A 23,906-nucleotide genomic window follows, 5' to 3' on the forward strand; every position below is an offset into this window, starting at 1 on the left:
ACCGGGGTACGGTACCAGTGGGGATGGGTCTGTCACTGTATAACACCGGGGTACGGTACCGGTGGGGATGGGTCTGTCACTGTATGACACCGGGGTACGGTACCGGTGGGGATGGGTCTGTCACTGTATAACACTGGGGTACGGTACCGGTGGGGATGGGTCTGTCACTGTATAACACCGGGGTACAGTACCAGTGGGGATGGGTCTGTCACTGTGTAACACAGCGGTACAGTACCGGTGGGGATGGGTCTGTCACTGTATAACACCGGGGTATGGTACCGGTGGGGATGGGTCTGTCACTGTATAACGCTGGGGTGCAGTACCGGTGGGGATGGGTCTGTCACTGTATGACACCGGGGTACGGTACCGGTGGGGATGGGTCTGTCACTGTATAACACCGGGGTATGGTACTATGGGGATGGGTCTGTCACTGTATGACACCGGGGTACGGTACCGGTGGGGACGGGTCTGTCACTGTATAACACCGGGGTACGGTACCGGTGGGGATGGGTCTGTCACTGTGTAACACTGGGGTACGGTACCGGTGGGGATGAGTCTGTCACTGTATAACACCGGGGTACGGTACCTTGGGGATGGGTCTGTCACTGTATAACACCGGGGTACGGTACCGGTGGGGAAGGGTCTGTCACTGTATGACACCGGGGTACGGTACCGGTGGGGATGGCTCTGTCACTGTATAACACCGGGGTACGGTACCGGTGGGGATGGGTCTGTCACTGTATAACACCGGGGTACGGTACCGGTGTGGATGGGTCTGTCATTGTATAACACTGGGGTACGGTACCGGTGGGGATGGGTCTGTCACTGTATAACACTGGGGTACGGTACCGGTGGGGATGGGTCTGTCACTGTATGACACCGGGGTACGGTACCGGTGGGGATGGCTCTGTCACTGTATAACACCGGGGTACGGTACCGGTGGGGATGGGTCTGTCACTGTATAACACCGGGGTACGGTACCGGTGTGGATGGGTCTGTCATTGTATAACACTGGGGTACGGTACCGGTGGGGATGGGTCTGTCACTGTATAACACCGGGGTGGTGCGGTACCGGTGGGGACGGGTCTGTCACTGTATGACACCTGGGTACGGTACCGGTGGGGATGGGTCTGTCACTGTATAACACCGGGGTACGGTACCGGTGGGGATGGGTCTGTCACTGTATAACACCGGGGTGGTGCGGTACCGGTGGGGACGGGTCTGTCACTGTATGACACCGGGGTACGGTACCGGTGGGGATGGGTCTGTCACTGTATAACACTGGGGTACGGTACCGGTGAGGATGGGTCTGTCACTGTATGACACTGGGGTACGGTACCGGTGGGGATGGGTCTGTCACTGTATGACACTGGGGTACGGTACCGGTGGGGATGGGTCTGTCACTGTATAACACAGGGGTACGGTACCGGTGGGGATGGGTCTGTCACTGTATGACACCGGGGTGCGGTACCGGTGGGGATGGGTCTGTCACTGTATAACACCGGGGTGGTGCGGGTACCGGTGGGGATGGGTCTGTCACTGTATAACACTGGGGTACGGTACCGGTGGGGATGGGTCTGTCACTGTATAACACCGGGGTACAGTACCATGGGGATGGGTCTGTCACTGTATAACACCGGGGTGGTGCGGTACCGGTGGGGATGGGTCTGTCACTGTATAACACTGGGGTACGGTACCGGTGGGGATGGGTCTGTCACTGTATAACACTGGGGTACGGTACCGGTGGGGATGGGTCTGTCACTGTATAACACCGGGGTGGTGCGGTACCGGTGGGGATGGGTCTGTCACTGTATAACACTGGGGTACGGTACCGGTGGGGATGGGTCTGTCACTGTATAACACCGGGGTACAGTACCATGGGGATGGGTCTGTCACTGTATAACACCGGGGTACGGTACCGGTGGGGATGGGTCTGTCACTGTATAACACTGGGGTACAGTACCATGGGGATGGGTCTGTCACTGTATAACACCGGGGTACGGTACCGGTGGGGATGGGTCTGTCACTGTATAACACCGGGGTATGGTACCGGTGGGGATGGGTCTGTCACTGTATAACACTGGGGTGCGGTACCGGTGGGGATGGGTCTGTCACTGTATAACACCGGGGTACGGTACCGGTGGGGATGGGTCTGTCACTGTATAACACTGGGGTGCGGTACCGGTGGGGACGGGTCTGTCACTGTATAACACCGGGGTACGGTACCGGTGGGGATGGGTCTGTCACTGTATAACACTGGGGTGCGGTACCGGTGGGGACGGGTCTGTCACTGTATAACACCGGGGTACGGTACCGGTGGGGATGGGTCTGTCACTGTATAACACGGGTGCGGTACCGGTGGGGACGGGTCTGTCACTGTATAACACCGGGGTACGGTACCGGTGGGGATGGGTCTGTCACTGTATAACACTGGGGTGCGGTACCGGTGGGGATGGGTCTGTCACTGTATAACACCGGGGTACGGTACCGGTGGGGATGGGTCTGTCACTGTATAACACTGGGGTGCGGTACCGGTGGGGATGGGTCTGTCACTGTATAACACCGGGGTACGGTACCAGTGGGGATGGGCCTGTCACTGTATAACACCGGGGTACGGTACCGGTGGGGATGGGTCTGTCACTGTATAACACCGGGGTGGTGCGGTACCGGTGGGGATGGGTCTGTCACTGTATAACACCGGGGTACGGTACCGGTGGGGATGGGTCTGTCACTGTATAACACTGGGGTGCGGTACCGGTGGGGATGGGTCTGTCACTGTATGACACCGGGGTACGGTACCAGTGGGGATGGGTCTGTCACTGTATAACACCGGGGTACGGTACCGGTGGGGATGGGTCTGTCACTGTATGACACCGGGGTACGGTACCGGTGGGGATGGGTCTGTCACTGTATAACACTGGGGTACGGTACCGGTGGGGATGGGTCTGTCACTGTATAACACCGGGGTACAGTACCAGTGGGGATGGGTCTGTCACTGTGTAACACAGCGGTACAGTACCGGTGGGGATGGGTCTGTCACTGTATAACACCGGGGTACGGTACCGGTGGGGATGGGTCTGTCACTGTATAACGCTGGGGTGCAGTACCGGTGGGGATGGGTCTGTCACTGTATGACACCGGGGTACGGTACCGGTGGGGATGGGTCTGTCACTGTATAACACCGGGGTATGGTACTATGGGGATGGGTCTGTCACTGTATGACACCGGGGTACGGTACCGGTGGGGACGGGTCTGTCACTGTATAACACCGGGGTACGGTACCGGTGGGGATGGGTCTGTCACTGTGTAACACTGGGGTACGGTACCGGTGGGGATGGGTCTGTCACTGTATAACACCGGGGTACGGTACCTTGGGGATGGGTCTGTCACTGTATAACACTGGGGTACGGTACCGGTGGGGAAGGGTCTGTCACTGTATGACACCGGGGTACGGTACCGGTGGGGATGGCTCTGTCACTGTATAACACCGGGGTACGGTACCGGTGGGGATGGGTCTGTCACTGTATAACACCGGGGTACGGTACCGGTGTGGATGGGTCTGTCATTGTATAACACTGGGGTACGGTACCGGTGGGGATGGCTCTGTCACTGTATAACACCGGGGTACGGTACCGGTGGGGATGGGTCTGTCACTGTATAACACCGGGGTACGGTACCGGTGTGGATGGCTCTGTCACTGTATAACACCGGGGTACGGTACCGGTGGGAATGGGTCTGTCACTGTATAACACCGGGGTACGGTACCGGTGTGGATGGGTCTGTCATTGTATAACACTGGGGTACGGTACCGGTGGGGATGGGTCTGTCACTGTATAACACCGGGGTGGTGCGGGTACCGGTGGGGACGGGTCTGTCACTGTATGACACCGGGGTACGGTACTGGTGGGGATGGGTCTGTCACTGTATAACACCGGGGTACGGTACCGGTGGGGATGGGTCTGTCACTGTATAACACCGGGGTGGTGCGGTACCGGTGGGGACGGGTCTGTCACTGTATGACACCGGGGTACGGTACCGGTGGGGATGGGTCTGTCACTGTATACCACTGGGGTACGGTACCGGTGAGGATGGGTCTGTCACTGTATGACACTGGGGTACGGTACCGGTGGGGATGGGTCTGTCACTGTATGACACTGGGGTACGGTACCGGTGGGGATGGGTCTGTCACTGTATAACACTGGGGTACGGTACCGGTGGGGATGGGTCTGTCACTGTATGACACCGGGGTGCGGTACCGGTCGGGATGGGTCTGTCACTGTATAACACTGGGGTACGGTACCGGTGGGGATGGGTCTGTCACTGTATGACACTGGGGTACGGTACCATGGGGATGGGTCTGTCACTGTATAACACCGGGGTGGTGCGGGTACCGGTGGGGATGGGTCTGTCACTGTATAACACTGGGGTACGGTACCGGAGGGGATGGGTCTGTCACTGTATAACACTGGGGTACGGTACCGGTGGGGATGGGTCTGTCACTGTATAACACCGGGGTGGTGCGGGTACCGGTGGGGATGGGTCTGTCACTGTATAACACTGGGGTACGGTACCGGTGGGGATGGGTCTGTCACTGTATAACACCGGGGTACAGTACCATGGGGATGGGTCTGTCACTGTATAACACTGGGGTACGGTACCGGTGGGGATGGGTCTGTCACTGTATAACACTGGGGTACGGTACCATGGGGATGGGTCTGTCACTGTATAACACCGGGGTACGGTACAGGTGGGGATGGGTCTGTCACTGTATAACACTGGGGTACGGTACCATGGGGATGGGTCTGTCACTGTATAACACCGGGGTACGGTACCGGTGGGGATGGGTCTGTCACTGTATAACACCGGGGTACGGTACCGGTGGGGATGGGTCTGTCACTGTATAACACTGGGGTGCGGTACCGGTGGGGATGGGTCTGTCACTGTATAACACCGGGGTACGGTACCGGTGGGGATGGGTCTGTCACTGTATAACACTGGGGTACAGTACCATGGGGATGGGTCTGTCACTGTATAACACCGGGGTACGGTACCGGTGGGGATGGGTCTGTCACTGTATAACACCGGGGTATGCTACCGGTGGGGATGGGTCTGTCACTGTATAACACTGGGGTGCGGGTACCGGTGGGGATGGGTCTGTCACTGTATAACACCGGGGTACGGTACCGGTGGGGATGGGTCTGTCACTGTATAACACTGGGGTGCGGTACCGGTGGGGACGGGTCTGTCACTGTATAACACCGGGGTACGGTACCGGTGGGGATGGGTCTGTCACTGTATAACACTGGGGTGCGGTACCGGTGGGGACGGGTCTGTCACTGTATAACACCTGGGTACGGTACCGGTGGGGATGGGTCTGTCACTGTATAACACGGGTGCGGGTACCGGTGGGGACGGGTCTGTCACTGTATAACACCGGGGTACAGTACCGGTGGGGATGGGTCTGTCACTGTATAACACTGGGGTGCGGTACCGGTGGGGACGGGTCTGTCACTGTATAACACCGGGGTACGGTACCGGTGGGGATGGGTCTGTCACTGTATAACACTGGGGTGCGGTACCGGTGGGGATGGGTCTGTCACTGTATAACACCGGGGTACGGTACCGGTGGGGATGGGTCTGTCACTGTATAACACTGGGGTGCGGTACCGGTGGGGATGGGTCTGTCACTGTATAACACCGGGGTACGGTACCAGTGGGGATGGGCCTGTCACTGTATAACACCGGGGTACGGTACCGGTGGGGATGGGTCTGTCACTGTATAACACCGGGGTGGTGCGGTACCGGTGGGGATGGGTCTGTCACTGTATAACACCAGGGTACGGTACCGGTGGGGATGGGTCTGTCACTGTATAACACTGGGGTGCGGTACCGGTGGGGATGGGTCTGTCACTGTATGACACCGGGGTACGGTACCAGTGGGGATGGGTCTGTCACTGTATAACACCGGGGTACAGTACCAGTGGGGATGGGTCTGTCACTGTGTAACACAGCGGTACAGTACCGGTGGGGATGGGTCTGTCACTGTATAACACCGGGGTACGGTACCGGTGGGGATGGGTCTGTCACTGTATAACGCTGGGGTGCAGTACCGGTGGGGATGGGTCTGTCACTGTATAACACCGGGGTATGGTACTATGGGGATGGGTCTGTCACTGTATGACACCGGGGTACGGTACCGGTGGGGACGGGTCTGTCACTGTATAACACCGGGGTGGTGCGGGTACCGGTGGGGATGGGTCTGTAACTGTATAACACCAGGGTACGGTACCGGTGGGGCTGGGTCTGTCACTGTATAACACTGGGGTGCGGTACCGGTGGGGATGGGTCTGTCACTGTATGACACCGGGGTACGGTACCAGTGGGGATGGGTCTGTCACTGTATAACACCGGGGTACGGTACCGGTGGGGATGGGTCTGTCACTGTATGACACCGGGGTACGGTACCGGTGGGGATGGGTCTGTCACTGTATAACACTGGGGTACGGTACCGGTGGGGATGGGTCTGTCACTGTATAACACCGGGGTACAGTACCAGTGGGGATGGGTCTGTCACTGTGTAACACAGCGGTACAGTACCGGTGGGGATGGGTCTGTCACTGTATAACACCGGGGTACGGTACCGGTGGGGATGGATCTGTCACTGTATAACGCTGGGGTGCAGTACCGGTGGGGATGGGTCTGTCACTGTATGACACCGGGGTACGGTACCGGTGGGGATGGGTCTGTCACTGTATAACACCGGGGTATGGTACTATGGGGATGGGTCTGTCACTGTATGACACCGGGGTACGGTACCGGTGGGGACGGGTCTGTCACTGTATAACACCGGGGTACGGTACCGGTGGGGATGGGTCTGTCACTGTATAACACTGGGGTACGGTACCGGTGGGGATGGGTCTGTCACTGTATGACACCGGGGTACGGTACCGGTGGGGATGGCTCTGTCACTGTATAACACCGGGGTACGGTACCGGTGGGGATGGGTCTGTCACTGTATAACACCGGGGTACGGTACCGGTGTGGATGGGTCTGTCATTGTATAACACTGGGGTACGGTACCGGTGGGGATGGGTCTGTCACTGTATAACACCGGGGTGGTGCGGTACCGGTGGGGACGGGTCTGTCACTGTATGACACCTGGGTACGGTACCGGTGGGGATGGGTCTGTCACTGTATAACACCGGGGTACGGTACCGGTGGGGATGGGTCTGTCACTGTATAACACCGGGGTGGTGCGGTACCGGTGGGGACGGGTCTGTCACTGTATGACACCGGGGTACGGTACCGGTGGGGATGGGTCTGTCACTGTATAACACTGGGGTACGGTACCGGTGAGGATGGGTCTGTCACTGTATGACACTGGGGTACGGTACCGGTGGGGATGGGTCTGTCACTGTATGACACTGGGGTACGGTACCGGTGGGGATGGGTCTGTCACTGTATAACACCGGGGTGCGGTACCGGTGGGGATGGGTCTGTCACTGTATAACACTGGGGTACGGTACCGGTGGGGATGGGTCTGTCACTGTATGACACTGGGGTACGGTACCATGGGGATGGGTCTGTCACTGTATAACACCGGGGTGGTGCGGTACCGGTGGGGATGGGTCTGTCACTGTATAACACTGGGGTACGGTACCGGAGGGGATGGGTCTGTCACTGTATAACACTGGGGTACGGTACCGGTGGGGATGGGTCTGTCACTGTATAACACCGGGGTGGTGCGGTACCGGTGGGGATGGGTCTGTCACTGTATAACACTGGGGTACGGTACCGGTGGGGATGGGTCTGTCACTGTATAACACCGGGGTACAGTACCATGGGGATGGGTCTGTCACTGTATAACACCGGGGTGGTGCGGGTACCGGTGGGGATGGGTCTGTCACTGTATAACACTGGGGTACGGTACCGGTGGGGATGGGTCTGTCACTGTATAACACTGGGGTACGGTACCGGTGGGGATGGGTCTGTCACTGTATAACACCGGGGTGGTGCGGTACCGGTGGGGATGGGTCTGTCACTGTATAACACTGGGGTACGGTACCGGTGGGGATGGGTCTGTCACTGTATAACACCGGGGTACAGTACCATGGGGATGGGTCTGTCACTGTATAACACCGGGGTACGGTACCGGTGGGGATGGGTCTGTCACTGTATAACACTGGGGTACAGTACCATGGGGATGGGTCTGTCACTGTATAACACCGGGGTACGGTACCGGTGGGGATGGGTCTGTCACTGTATAACACCGGGGTATGGTACCGGTGGGGATGGGTCTGTCACTGTATAACACTGGGGTGCGGTACCGGTGGGGATGGGTCTGTCACTGTATAACACCGGGGTACGGTACCGGTGGGGATGGGTCTGTCACTGTATAACACTGGGGTGCGGTACCGGTGGGGATGGGTCTGTCACTGTATAACACCGGGGTACGGTACCGGTGGGGATGGGTCTGTCACTGTATAACACTGGGGTGCGGTACCGGTGGGGATGGGTCTGTCACTGTATAACACCGGGGTACGGTACCAGTGGGGATGGGCCTGTCACTGTATAACACCGGGGTACGGTACCGGTGGGGATGGGTCTGTCACTGTATAACACCGGGGTGGTGCGGTACCGGTGGGGATGGGTCTGTCACTGTATAACACCAGGGTACGGTACCGGTGGGGATGGGTCTGTCACTGTATAACACTGGGGTGCGGTACCGGTGGGGATGGGTCTGTCACTGTATGACACCGGGGTACGGTACCAGTGGGGATGGGTCTGTCACTGTATAACACCGGGGTACGGTACCGGTGGGGATGGGTCTGTCACTGTATGACACCGGGGTACGGTACCGGTGGGGATGGGTCTGTCACTGTATAACACTGGGGTACGGTACCGGTGGGGATGGGTCTGTCACTGTATAACACCGGGGTACAGTACCAGTGGGGATGGGTCTGTCACTGTGTAACACAGCGGTACAGTACCGGTGGGGATGGGTCTGTCACTGTATAACACCGGGGTACGGTACCGGTGGGGATGGGTCTGTCACTGTATAACGCTGGGGTGCAGTACCGGTGGGGATGGGTCTGTCACTGTATGACACCGGGGTACGGTACCGGTGGGGATGGGTCTGTCACTGTATAACACCGGGGTATGGTACTATGGGGATGGGTCTGTCACTGTATGACACCGGGGTACGGTACCGGTGGGGACGGGTCTGTCACTGTATAACACCGGGGTACGGTACCGGTGGGGATGGGTCTGTCACTGTGTAACACTGGGGTACGGTACCGGTGGGGATGGGTCTGTCACTGTATAACACCGGGGTACGGTACCTTGGGGATGGGTCTGTCACTGTATAACACTGGGGTACGGTACCGGTGGGGAAGGGTCTGTCACTGTATGACACCGGGGTACGGTACCGGTGGGGATGGCTCTGTCACTGTATAACACCGGGGTACGGTACCGGTGGGGATGGGTCTGTCACTGTATAACACCGGGGTACGGTACCGGTGTGGATGGGTCTGTCATTGTATAACACTGGGGTACGGTACCGGTGGGGATGGGTCTGTCACTGTATAACACTGGGGTACGGTACCGGTGGGGATGGGTCTGTCACTGTATGACACCGGGGTACGGTACCGGTGGGGATGGCTCTGTCACTGTATAACACCGGGGTACGGTACCGGTGGGGATGGGTCTGTCACTGTATAACACCGGGGTACGGTACCGGTGTGGATGGCTCTGTCACTGTATAACACCGGGGTACGGTACCGGTGGGAATGGGTCTGTCACTGTATAACACCGGGGTACGGTACCGGTGTGGATGGGTCTGTCATTGTATAACACTGGGGTACGGTACCGGTGGGGATGGGTCTGTCACTGTATAACACCGGGGTGGTGCGGTACCGGTGGGGACGGGTCTGTCACTGTATGACACCGGGGTACGGTACCGGTGGGGATGGGTCTGTCACTGTATAACACCGGGGTACGGTACCGGTGGGGATGGGTCTGTCACTGTATAACACCGGGGTGGTGCGGGTACCGGTGGGGACGGGTCTGTCACTGTATGACACCGGGGTACGGTACCGGTGGGGATGGGTCTGTCACTGTATAACACTGGGGTACGGTACCATGGGGATGGGTCTGTCACTGTATAACACCGGGGTACGGTACCGGTGGGGATGGGTCTGTCACTGTATAACACTGGGGTACGGTACCGGTGGGGATGGGTCTGTCACTGTATGACACCGGGGTGCGGTACCGGTGGGGATGGGTCTGTCACTGTATAACACTGGGGTACGGTACCGGTGGGGATGGGTCTGTCACTGTATGACACTGGGGTACGGTACCATGGGGATGGGTCTGTCACTGTATAACACCGGGGTGGTGCGGGTACCGGTGGGGATGGGTCTGTCACTGTATAACACTGGGGTACGGTACCGGAGGGGATGGGTCTGTCACTGTATAACACTGGGGTACGGTACCGGTGGGGATGGGTCTGTCACTGTATAACACCGGGGTGGTGCGGTACCGGTGGGGATGGGTCTGTCACTGTATAACACTGGGGTACGGTACCGGTGGGGATGGGTCTGTCACTGTATAACACCGGGGTACAGTACCATGGGGATGGGTCTGTCACTGTATAACACTGGGGTACGGTACCGGTGGGGATGGGTCTGTCACTGTATAACACTGGGGTACGGTACCATGGGGATGGGTCTGTCACTGTATAACACCGGGGTACGGTACAGGTGGGGATGGGTCTGTCACTGTATAACACTGGGGTACGGTACCATGGGGATGGGTCTGTCACTGTATAACACCGGGGTACGGTACCGGTGGGGATGGGTCTGTCACTGTATAACACCGGGGTACGGTACCGGTGGGGATGGGTCTGTCACTGTATAACACTGGGGTGCGGGTACCGGTGGGGATGGGTCTGTCACTGTATAACACCGGGGTACGGTACCGGTGGGGATGGGTCTGTCACTGTATAACACTGGGGTACAGTACCATGGGGATGGGTCTGTCACTGTAGAACACCGGGGTACGGTACCGGTGGGGATGGGTCTGTCACTGTATAACACCGGGGTATGGTACCGGTGGGGATGGGTCTGTCACTGTATAACACTGGGGTGCGGGTACCGGTGGGGATGGGTCTGTCACTGTATAACACCGGGGTACGGTACCGGTGGGGATGGGTCTGTCACTGTATAACACTGGGGTGCGGTACCGGTGGGGACGGGTCTGTCACTGTATAACACCGGGGTACGGTACCGGTGGGGATGGGTCTGTCACTGTATAACACTGGGGTGCGGTACCGGTGGGGACGGGTCTGTCACTGTATAACACCTGGGTACGGTACCGGTGGGGATGGGTCTGTCACTGTATAACACGGGTGCGGTACCGGTGGGGACGGGTCTGTCACTGTATAACACCGGGGTACAGTACCGGTGGGGATGGGTCTGTCACTGTATAACACTGGGGTGCGGTACCGGTGGGGATGGGTCTGTCACTGTATAACACCGGGGTACGGTACCGGTGGGGATGGGTCTGTCACTGTATAACACTGGGGTGCGGTACCGGTGGGGATGGGTCTGTCACTGTATAACACCGGGGTACGGTACCGGTGGGGATGGGTCTGTCACTGTATAACACCGGGGTGGTGCGGTACCGGTGGGGATGGGTCTGTCACTGTATAACACCAGGGTACGGTACCGGTGGGGATGGGTCTGTCACTGTAGAACACTGGGGTGCGGTACCGGTGGGGATGGGTCTGTCACTGTATAACACCGGGGTACAGTACCAGTGGGGATGGGTCTGTCACTGTGTAACACAGCGGTACAGTACCGGTGGGGATGGGTCTGTCACTGTATAACACCGGGGTACGGTACCGGTGGGGATGGGTCTGTCACTGTATGACACCGGGGTACGGTACCGGTGGGGATGGGTCTGTCACTGTATAACACCGGGGTATGGTACTATGGGGATGGGTCTGTCACTGTATGACACCGGGGTACGGTACCGGTGGGGACGGGTCTGTCACTGTATAACACCGGGGTACGGTACCGGTGGGGATGGGTCTGTCACTGTGTAACACTGGGGTACGGTACCGGTGGGGATGGGTCTGTCACTGTATAACACCGGGGTACGGTACCTTGGGGATGGGTCTGTCACTGTATAACACTGGGGTACGGTACCGGTGGGGATGGGTCTGTCACTGTATGACACCGGGGTACGGTACCGGTGGGGATGGCTCTGTCACTGTATAACACCGGGGTACGGTACCGGTGGGGATGGGTCTGTCACTGTATAACACCGGGGTACGGTACCGGTGTGGATGGGTCTGTCATTGTATAACACTGGGGTACGGTACCGGTGGGGATGTGTCTGTCACTGTATAACACTGGGGTACGGTACCGGTGGGGATGGGTCTGTCACTGTATGACACTGGGGTGCGGGTACCGGTGGGGATGGGTCTGTCACTGTATAACACCGGGGTACGGTACCGGTGGGGATGGGTCTGTCACTGTATAACACTGGGGTGCGGTACCGGTGGGGACGGGTCTGTCACTGTATAACACCGGGGTACGGTACCGGTGGGGATGGGTCTGTCACTGTATAACACTGGGGTGCGGTACCGGTGGGGACGGGTCTGTCACTGTATAACACCGGGGTACGGTACCGGTGGGGATGGGTCTGTCACTGTATAACACGGGTGCGGTACCGGTGGGGACGGGTCTGTCACTGTATAACACCGGGGTACGGTACCGGTGGGGATGGGTCTGTCACTGTATAACACTGGGGTGCGGTACCGGTGGGGACGGGTCTGTCACTGTATAACACCGGGGTATGGTACCGGTGGGGATGGGTCTGTCACTGTATAACACTGGGGTGCGGTACCGGTGGGGATGGGTCTGTCACTGTATAACACCGGGGTACGGTACCGGTGGGGATGGGCCTGTCACTGTATAACACCGGGGTACGGTACCGGTGGGAATGGGTCTGTCACTGTATAACACCGGGGTGGTGCGGGTACCGGTGGGGATGGGTCTGTCACTGTATAACACCAGGGTACGGTACCGGTGGGGATGGGTCTGTCACTGTATAACACTGGGGTGCAGTACCGGTGGGGATGGGGGATGGGTCTGTCACTGTATGACACCGGGGTACGGTACCAGTGGGGATGGGTCTGTCACTGTATAACACCGGGGTGGTGCGGTACCGGTGGGGATGGGTCTGTCACTGTATAACACCAGGGTACGGTACCGGTGGGGATGGGTCTGTCACTGTAGAACACTGGGGTGCGGTACCGGTGGGGATGGGTCTGTCACTGTATAACACCGGGGTACAGTACCAGTGGGGATGGGTCTGTCACTGTGTAACACAGCGGTACAGTACCGGTGGGGATGGGTCTGTCACTGTATAACACCGGGGTACGGTACCGGTGGGGATGGGTCTGTCACTGTATAACACTGGGGTGCAGTACCGGTGGGGATGGGTCTGTCACTGTATGACACCGGGGTACGGTACCGGTGGGGATGGGTCTGTCACTGTATAACACCGGGGTATGGTACTATGGGGATGGGTCTGTCACTGTATGACACCGGGGTACGGTACCGGTGGGGACGGGTCTGTCACTGTATAACACCGGGGTACGGTACCGGTGGGGATGGGTCTGTCACTGTGTAACACTGGGGTACGGTACCGGTGGGGATGGGTCTGTCACTGTATAACACCGGGGTACGGTACCTTGGGGATGGGTCTGTCACTGTATAACACTGGGGTACGGTACCGGTGGGGATGGGTCTGTCACTGTATGACACCGGGGTACGGTACCGGTGGGGATGGCTCTGTCACTGTATAACACCGGGGTACGGTACCGGTGGGGATGGGTCTGTCACTGTATAACACCGGGGTACGGTACCGGTGTGGATGGGTCTGTCATTGTATAACACTGGGGTACGGTACCGGTGGGGATGGGTCTGTCACTGTATAACACTGGGGTACGGTACCGGTGGGGATGGGTCTGTCACTGTATGACACTGGGGTGCGGTACCGGTGGGGATGGGTCTGTCACTGTATAACACCGGGGTACGGTACCGGTGGGGATGGGTCTGTCACTGTATAACACGGGTGCGGTACCGGTGGGGACGGGTCTGTCACTGTATAACACCGGGGTACGGTACCGGTGGGGATGGGTCTGTCACTGTATAACACTGGGGTGCGGTACCGGTGGGGACGGGTCTGTCACTGTATAACACCGGGGTATGGTACCGGTGGGGATGGGTCTGTCACTGTATAACACTGGGGTGCGGGTACCGGTGGGGATGGGTCTGTCACTGTATAACACCGGGGTACGGTACCGGTGGGGATGGGCCTGTCACTGTATAACACCGGGGTACGGTACCGGTGGGAATGGGTCTGTCACTGTATAACACCGGGGTGGTGCGGGTACCGGTGGGGATGGGTCTGTCACTGTATAACACCAGGGTACGGTACCGGTGGGGATGGGTCTGTCACTGTATAACACTGGGGTGCGGTACTGGTGGGGATGGGTCTGTCACTGTATGACACCGGGGTACGGTACCAGTGGGGATGGGTCTGTCACTGTATAACACCGGGGTACGGTACCGGTGGGGATGGGTCTGTCACTGTATGACACCGGGGTACGGTACCGGTGGGGATGGGTCTGTCACTGTATAACACCGGGGTACGGTACCGGTGGGGATGGGTCTGTCACTGTATAACACCGGGGTACAGTACCAGTGGGGATGGGTCTGTCACTGTGTAACACAGCGGTACAGTACCGGTGGGGATGGGTCTGTCACTGTATGACACCGGGGTACGGTACCGGTGGGGATGGGTCTGTCACTGTATGACACCGGGGTACAGTACCGGTGGGGACGGGTCTGTCACTGTAGAACACCGGGGTACGGTACCGGTGGGGATGGGTCTGTCACTGTAGAACACCAGGATACAGTACCGGTGGGGATGGGTCTGTCACTGTATAACACGGGTACGGTACCGGTGGGGATGGGTCTGTCACTGTATAACACCGGGATACGGTACCGGTGGGGATGGGTCTGTCACTGTATAACACTGGGGTGCAGTACCGGTGGGGATGGGTCTGTCACTGTATGACACCGGGGTACGGTACCGGTGGGGATGGGTCTGTCACTGTATAACACCGGGGTATGGTACTATGGGGATGGGTCTGTCACTGTATGACACCGGGGTACGGTACCGGTGGGGACGGGTCTGTCACTGTATAACACCGGGGTACGGTACCGGTGGGGATGGGTCTGTCACTGTGTAACACTGGGGTACGGTACCGGTGGGGATGGGTCTGGCACTGTATAACACCGGGGTACGGTACCTTGGGGATGGGTCTGTCACTGTATAACACTGGGGTACGGTACCGGTGGGGATGGGTCTGTCACTGTATGACACCGGGGTACGGTACCGGTGGGGATGGCTCTGTCACTGTATAACACCGGGGTACGGTACCGGTGGGGATGGGTCTGTCACTGTATAACACCGGGGTACGGTACCGGTGTGGATGGGTCTGTCATTGTATAACACTGGGGTACGGTACCGGTGGGGATGGGTCTGTCACTGTATAACACCGGGGTACGGTACCGGTGGGGATGGGTCTGTCACTGTATGACACCGGGGTACGGTACCGGTGGGGATGGCTCTGTCACTGTATAACACCGGGGTACGGTACCGGTGGGGATGGGTCTGTCACTGTATAACACCGGGGTACGGTACCGGTGTGGATGGGTCTGTCATTGTATAACACTGGGGAACGGTACCGGTGGGGATGGGTCTGTCACTGTATAACACCGGGGTGGTGCGGTACCGGTGGGGACGGGTCTGTCACTGTATGACACCGGGGTACGGTACCGGTGGGGATGGGTCTGTCACTGTATAACACCGGGGTACGGTACCGGTGGGGATGGGTCTGTCACTGTATAACACCGGGGTGGTGCGGTACCGGTGGGGACGGGTCTGTCACTGTATGACACCGGGGTACGGTACCGGTGGGGATGGGTCTGTCACTGTATAACACTGGGGTACGGTACCGGTGAGGATGGGTCTGTCACTGGATGACACTGGGGTACGGTACCGGTGGGGATGGGTCTGTCACTGTATGACACTGGGGTACGGTACCGGTGGGGATGGGTCTGTCACTGTATAACACCGGGGTACGGTACCGGTGGGGATGGGTCTGTCACTGTATGACACCGGGGTGCGGTACCGGTGGGGATGGGTCTGTCACTGTATAACACTGGGGTACGGTACCGGTGGGGATGGGTCTGTCACTGTATGACACTGGGGTACGGTACCATGGGGATGGGTCTGTCACTGTATAACACCGGGGTGGTGCGGTACCGGTGGGGATGGGTCTGTCACTGTATAACACTGGGGTACGGTACCGGAGGGGATGGGTCTGTCACTGTATAACACTGGGGTACGGTACCGGTGGGGATGGGTCTGTCACTGTATAACACCGGGGTGGTGCGGGTACCAGTGGGGATGGGTCTGTCACTGTATAACACTGGGGTACGGTACCGGTGGGGATGGGTGTGTCACTGTATAACACCGGGGTACAGTACCATGGGGATGGGTCTGTCACTGTATAACACTGGGGTACGGTACCATGGGGATGGGTCTGTCACTGTATAACACCGGGGTACGGTACCGGTGGGGATGGGTCTGTCACTGTATAATACTGGGGTACGGTACCATGGGGATGGGTCTGTCACTGTATAACACCGGGGTACGGTACCGGTGGGGATGGGTCTGTCACTGTATAACACCGGGGTACGGTACCGGTGGGGATGGGTCTGTCACTGTATAACACTGGGGTGCGGTACCGGTGGGGATGGGTCTGTCACTGTATAACACCGGGGTACGGTACCGGTGGGGATGGGTCTGTCACTGTATAACACTGGGGTGCGGTACCGGTGGGGACGGGTCTGTCACTGTATAACACCGGGGTACGGTACCGGTGGGGACGGGTCTGTCACTGTATAATACCGGGGTACGGTACCGGTGGGGATGGGTCTGTCACTGTATAACACTGGGGTACGGTACCGGTGGGGATGGGTCTGTCACTGTATGACACCGGGGTACGGTACCGGTGGGGATGGGTCTGTCACTGTATAACACCGGGGTATGGTACTATGGGGATGGGTCTGTCACTGTATGACACCGGGGTACGGTACCGGTGGGGACGGGTCTGTCACTGTATAACACCGGGGTACGGTACCGGTGGGGATGGGTCTGTCACTGTGTAACACCGGGGTACGGTACCGGTGGGGATGGGTCTGTCACTGTATAACACCGGGGTACGGTACCTTGGGGAGGGTCTGTCACTGTATAACACTGGGGTACGGTACCGGTGGGGATGGGTCTGTCACTGTATGACACCGGGGTACGGTACCGGTGGGGATGGGTCTGTCACTGTATAACACCGGGGTACGGTACCGGTGGGGATGGGTCTGTCACTGTATAACACCGGGGTACGGTACCGGTGTGGATGGGTCTGTCATTGTATAACACTGGGGTACGGTACCGGTGGGGATGGGTCTGTCACTGTATAACACCGGGGTGGTGCGGTACCGGTGGGGATGGGTCTGTCACTGTATGACACCGGGGTACGGTACCGGTGGGGATGGGTCTGTCACTGTATAACACCGGGGTACGGTACCGGTGGGGATGGGTGTGTCACTGTATAACACCGGGGTGGTGCGGTACCGGTGGGGATGGGTCTGTCACTGTATGACACCGGGGTACGGTACCGGTGGGGATGGGTCTGTCACTGTATGACACAGGGGTACGGTACCGGTGGGGATGGGTCTGTCACTGTATAACACCAGGGTACGGTACCGGTGGGGATGGGTCTGTCACTGTATGACACCGGGGTGCGGTACCGGTGGGGATGGGTCTGTCACTGTATGACACTGGGGTACGGTACCATGGGGATGGGTCTGTCACTGTATAACACCGGGGTGGTGCGGTACCGGTGGGGATTGGTCTGTCACTGTATAACACTGGGGTACGGTACCGGTGGGGATGGGTCTGTCACTGTATAACACCGGGGTGGTGCGGTACCGGTGGGGATGGGTCTGTCACTGTATAACACTGGGATACGGTACCGGTGGGGATGGGTCTGTCACTGTATAACACCGGGGTACAGTACCATGGGGATGAGTCTGTCACTGTATAACACCGGGGTACGGTACCGGTGTGGATGGGTCTGTCACTGTATAACACTGGGGTACAGTACCATGGGGATGGGTCTGTCACTGTATAACACCGGGGTACGGTACCGGTGGGGATGGGTCTGTCACTGTATAACACCGGGGTACGGTACCGGTGGGGATGGGTTTGTCACTGTATAACACCGGGGTATGGTACCGGTGGGGATGGGTCTGTCACTGTATAACACTGGGGTGCGGTACCGGTGGGGATGGGTCTGTCACTGTATAACACCGGGGTACGGTACCGGTGGGGATGGGTCTGTCACTGTATAACACTGGGGTGCGGTACCGGTGGGGACGGGTCTGTCACTGTATAACACCGGGGTACGGTACCGGTGGGGATGGGTCTGTCACTGTATAACACTGGGGTGCGGTACCGGTGGGGACGGGTCTGTCACTGTATAACACCGGGGTACGGTACCGGTGGGGATGGGTCTGTCACTGTATAACACGGGTGCGGTACCGGTGGGGACGGGTCTGTCACTGTATAACACCGGGGTACGGTACCGGTGGGGATGGGTCTGTCACTGTATAACACTGGGGTGCGGTACCGGTGGGGATGGGTCTGTCACTGTATAACACCGGGGTACGGTACCGGTGGGGATGGGTCTGTCACTGTATAACACTGGGGTGCGGTACCGGTGGGGATGGGTCTGTCACTGTATAACACCGGGGTACGGTACCGGTGGGGATGGGCCTGTCACTGTATAACACCGGGGTACGGTACCGGTGGGGATGGGTCTGTCACTGTATAACACCGGGGTGGTGCGGTACCGGTGGGGATGGGTCTGTCACTGTATAACACCAGGGTACGGTATCGGTGGGGATGGGTCTGTCACTGTATAACACTGGGGTGCGGTACCGGTGGGGATGGGTCTGTCACTGTATGACACCGGGGTACGGTACCGGTGGGGATGGGTCTGTCACTGTATAACACTGGGGTACGGTACCAGTGGGGATGGGTCTGTCACTGTATAACACTGGGGTGCGGTACCGGTGGGGATGGGTCTGTCACTGTATAACACCGGGGTATGGTACCGGTGGGGATGGGTCTGTCACTGTATAACACTGGGGTGCGGTACCGGTGGGGATGGGTCTGTCACTGTATAACACCGGGGTACGGTATCGGTGGGGATGGGTCTGTCACTGTATAACACTGGGGTACGGTACCAGTGGGGATGGGTCTGTCACTGTATAACACCGGGGTACGGTACCGGTGGGGATGGGTCTGTCACTGTATGACACCAGGGTACGGTACCGGTGGGGATGGGTCTGTCACTGTATAACACTGGGGTACGGTACCGGTGGGGATGGGTCTGTCACTGTATAACACCGGGGTACAGTACCGGTGGGGATGGGTCTGTCACTGTGTAACACAGGGGTACAGTACCGGTGGGGATGGGTCTGTCACTGTATAACACCGGGGTACGGTACCGGTGGGGATGGGTCTGTCACTGTATAACACTGGGGTGCAGTACCGGTGGGGATGGGTCTGTCACTGTATGACACCGGGGTACGGTACCCGTGGGGATGGGTCTGTCACTGTATAACACCGGGGTATGGTACTATGGGGATGGGTCTGTCACTGTATGACACCGGGGTACGGTACCGGTGGGGACGGGTCTGTCACTGTATAACACCGGGGTACGGTACCGGTGGGGATGGGTCTGTCACTGTGTAACACTGGGGTACGGTACCGGTGGGGATGGGTCTGTCACTGTATAACACCGGGGTACGGTACCTTGGGGATGGGTCTGTCACTGTATAACACTGGGGTACGGTACCGGTGGGGATGGGTCTGTCACTGTATGACACCGGGGTACGGTACTGGTGGGGATGGCTCTGTCACTGTATAACACCGGGGTACGGTACCGGTGGGGATGGGTCTGTCACTGTATAACACCGGGGTACGGTACCAGTGGGGATGGGTCTGTCACTGTATAACACTGGGGTACGGTACCGGTGGGGATGGGTCTGTCATTGTATGACACCGGGGTACGGTACCGGTGGGGATGGCTCTGTCACTGTATAACCCCGGGGTACGGTACCGGTGGGGATGGGTCTGTCACTGTATAACACCGGGGTACGGTACCGGTGTGGATGGGTCTGTCATTGTATAACACTGGGGTACGGTACCGGTGGGGATGGGTCTGTCACTGTATAACACCGGGGTGGTGCGGGTACCGGTGGGGACGGGTCTGTCACTGTATGACACCGGGGTACGGTACCGGTGGGGATGGGTCTGTCACTGTATAACACCGGGGTACGGTACCGGTGGGGATGGGTCTGTCACTGTATAACACCGGGGTGGTGCGGTACCGGTGGGGACGGGTCTGTCACTGTATGACACCGGGTTACGGTACCGGTGGGGATGGGTCTGTCACTGTATAACACTGGGGTACGGTACCGGTGAGGATGGGTCTGTCACTGTATGACACTTGGGTACGGTACCGGTGGGGATGGGTCTGTCACTGTATGACACTGGGGTACGGTACCGGTGGGGATGGGTCTGTCACTGTATAACACCGGGGTACGGTACCGGTGGGGATGGGTCTGTCACTGTATGACACCGGGGTGCGGTACCGGTGGGGATGGGTCTGTCACTGTATAACACTGGGGTACGGTACCGGTGGGGATGGGTCTGTCACTGTATGACACTGGGGTACGGTACCATGGGGATGGGTCTGTCACTGTATAACACCGGGGTGGTGCGGTACCGGTGGGGATGGGTCTGTCACTGTATAACACTGGGGTACGGTACCGGAGGGGATGGGTCTGTCACTGTATAACACTGGGGTACGGTACCGGTGGGGATGGGTCTGTCACTGTATAACACTGGGGTACGGTACCGGTGGGGATGGGTCTGTCACTGTATAACACCGGGGTACAGTACCATGGGGATGGGTCTGTCACTGTATAACACTGGGGTACGGTACCGGTGGGGATGGGTCTGTCACTGTATAACACTGGGGTACGGTACCATGGGGATGGGTCTGTCACTGTATAACACCGGGGTACGGTACCGGTGGGGATGGGTCTGTCACTGTATAAAACTGGGGTACGGTACCATGGGGATGGGTCTGTCACTGTATAACACCGGGGTACGGTACCGGTGGGGATGGGTCTGTCACTGTATAACACCGGGGTACGGTACCGGTGGGGATGGGTCTGTCACCTTATAACACCGGGGTACGGTACCGGTGGGGATGGGTCTGTCACTGTATAACACTGGGGTGCGGTACCGGTGGGGATGGGTCTGTCACTGTATAACACTGGGGTGCGGTACCGGTGGGGACGGGTCTGTCACTGTATAACACCGGGGTACGGTACCGGTGGGGATGGGTCTGTCACTGTATAACACTGGGGTGCGGTACCGGTGGGGACGGGTCTGTCACTGTATAACACCGGGGTACGGTACCGGTGGGGATGGGTCTGTCACTGTATAACACGGGTGCGGTACCGGTGGGGACGGGTCTGTCACTGTATAACACCGGGGTACGGTACCGGTGGGGATGGGTCTGTCACTGTATAACACTGGGGTGCGGTACCGGTGGGGATGGGTCTGTCACTGTATAACACCGGGGTACGGTACCGGTGGGGATGTGTCTGTCACTGTATAACACTGGGGTGCGGTACCGGTGGGGATGTGTCTGTCACTGTATAACACCGGGGTACGGTACCTGTGGGGATGGGCCTGTCACTGTATAACACCGGGGTACGGTACCGGTGGGGATGGGCCTGTCACTGTATAACACTGGGGTGCGGTACCGGTGGGGATGGGTCTGTCACTGTATAATACCGGGGTACGGTACCGGTGGGGACGGGTCTGTCACTGTATAATACCAGGGTACGGTACCGGTGGGGATGGGTCTGTCACTGTATAACACTGGGGTACGGTACCGGTGGGGATGGGTCTGTCACTGTATAACACTGGTGTGCGGTACCGGTGGGGATGGGTCTGTCACTGTATAATACCAGGGTACGGTACCGGTGGGGACGGGTCTGTCACTGTATAATACCAGGGTACGGTACCGGTGGGGATGGGTCTGTCACTGTATAACACTGGGGTACGGTACCATGGGGATGGGTCTGTCACTGTATAACACTGGGGTACAGTACCAGTGGGGATGGGTCTGTCACTGTATAACAGCGGGGTACGGTACCAGTGGGGATGGGTCTGTCACTGTATAACACTGGGGTACGGTACCAGTGGGGATGGGTCTGTCACTGTATAACACTGGGGTACGGTACCGGTGGGGAGGTGTCTGTCACTGTATAACACTGGGGTACGGTACCGGTGGGGACGGGTCTGTCACTATATAACACCGGGGTGCGGTACCGGTGGGGATGGGTCTGTCACTGTATAACACCGGGGTACGGTACCGGTGGGGACGGGTCTGTCACTGTATAACATTGGGGTACGGTACCGGTGGGGATGGGTCTGTCACTGTATAACACCGGGGTGCGGTACCGGTGGGGATGGGTCTGTCTCTGTATAACACTGGGGTACGGTACCATGGGGATGGGTCTGTCACTGTATAACACCGGGGTGCGGTACCGGTGGGGATGGGTCTGTCACTGTATGACACCGGGGTACGGTACCGGTGGGGATGGGTCTGTCACTGTATAACATTGGGGTACGGTACCTTGGGGATGTGTCTGTCACTGTATAACACTGGGGTACAGTACCAGTGGGGATGGGTCTGTTACTGTTTAGTACCGGGGTACGGTACCAGTGGGGATGGGTCTGTCACTGTATAACACCGGGGTACGGTACCAGTGGGGAGGTGTCTGTCACTGTATAACACCGGGGTACGGTACCGGTGGGGATGGGTCTGTCACTGTATAACATTGGGGTACGGTACCTTGGGGATGGGTCTGTCACTGTATAACACCGGGGTACGGTACCGGTGGGGATGGGTCTGTCACTGTGTAACACTGGGGTACGGTACCGGTGGGGATGGGTCTGTCACTGTATGACACCGGGGTATGGTACTGGTGGGGATGGGTCTGTCACTGTATGACACCGGGGTACGGTACCGGTGGGGATGGGTCTGTCACTGTATGACACCGGGGTACGGTACCGGTGGGGATGGGTCTGTCACTGTATGACACCGGGGTACGCTACCATGGGGACGGGTCTGTCACTGTATAACACCGGGGTGCGGTACCGGTGGGGATGGGTCTGTCACTGTATAACACTGGGGTACGGTACCATGGGGATGGGTCTGTCACTGTATAACACCGGGGTGCGGTACCGGTGGGGATGGGTCTGTCACTGTATGACACCGGGGTACGGTACCGGTGGGGATGGGTCTGTCACTGTATGACACCGGGGTACGGTACCGGTGGGGATGGGTCTGTCACTGTATAACATTGGGGTACGGTACCTTGGGGATGGGTCTGTCACTGTATAACACTGGGGTACGGTACCATGGGGATGGGTCTGTCACTGTATAACACCGGGGTGCGGTACCGGTGGGGATGGGTCTGTCACTGTATGACACCGGGGTACGGTACCATGGGGATGGGTCTGTCACTGTATAACACCAGGGTATGGTACCGGTGGGGATGGGTCTGTCACTGTATAACACTGGGGTACGGTACCGGTGGGGATGGGTCTGT

General features: G+C 58.4%; 1 protein-coding gene across 1 annotated transcript in view; it reads left to right on the forward strand.

Moving 5' to 3' along the window:
• LOC140729322 (uncharacterized) overlaps window positions 1-23,906 on the forward strand; it is a 47,070-nt gene that overhangs the window by 13,430 nt on the left and 9,734 nt on the right. The gene's annotated exons all lie outside the window — the stretch shown is intronic.

The sequence above is a fragment of the Hemitrygon akajei genome, chromosome 6 (genome assembly GCF_048418815.1).
Source record: "Hemitrygon akajei chromosome 6, sHemAka1.3, whole genome shotgun sequence".
NCBI classification, from domain to species: Eukaryota; Metazoa; Chordata; class Chondrichthyes; order Myliobatiformes; family Dasyatidae; genus Hemitrygon; species Hemitrygon akajei.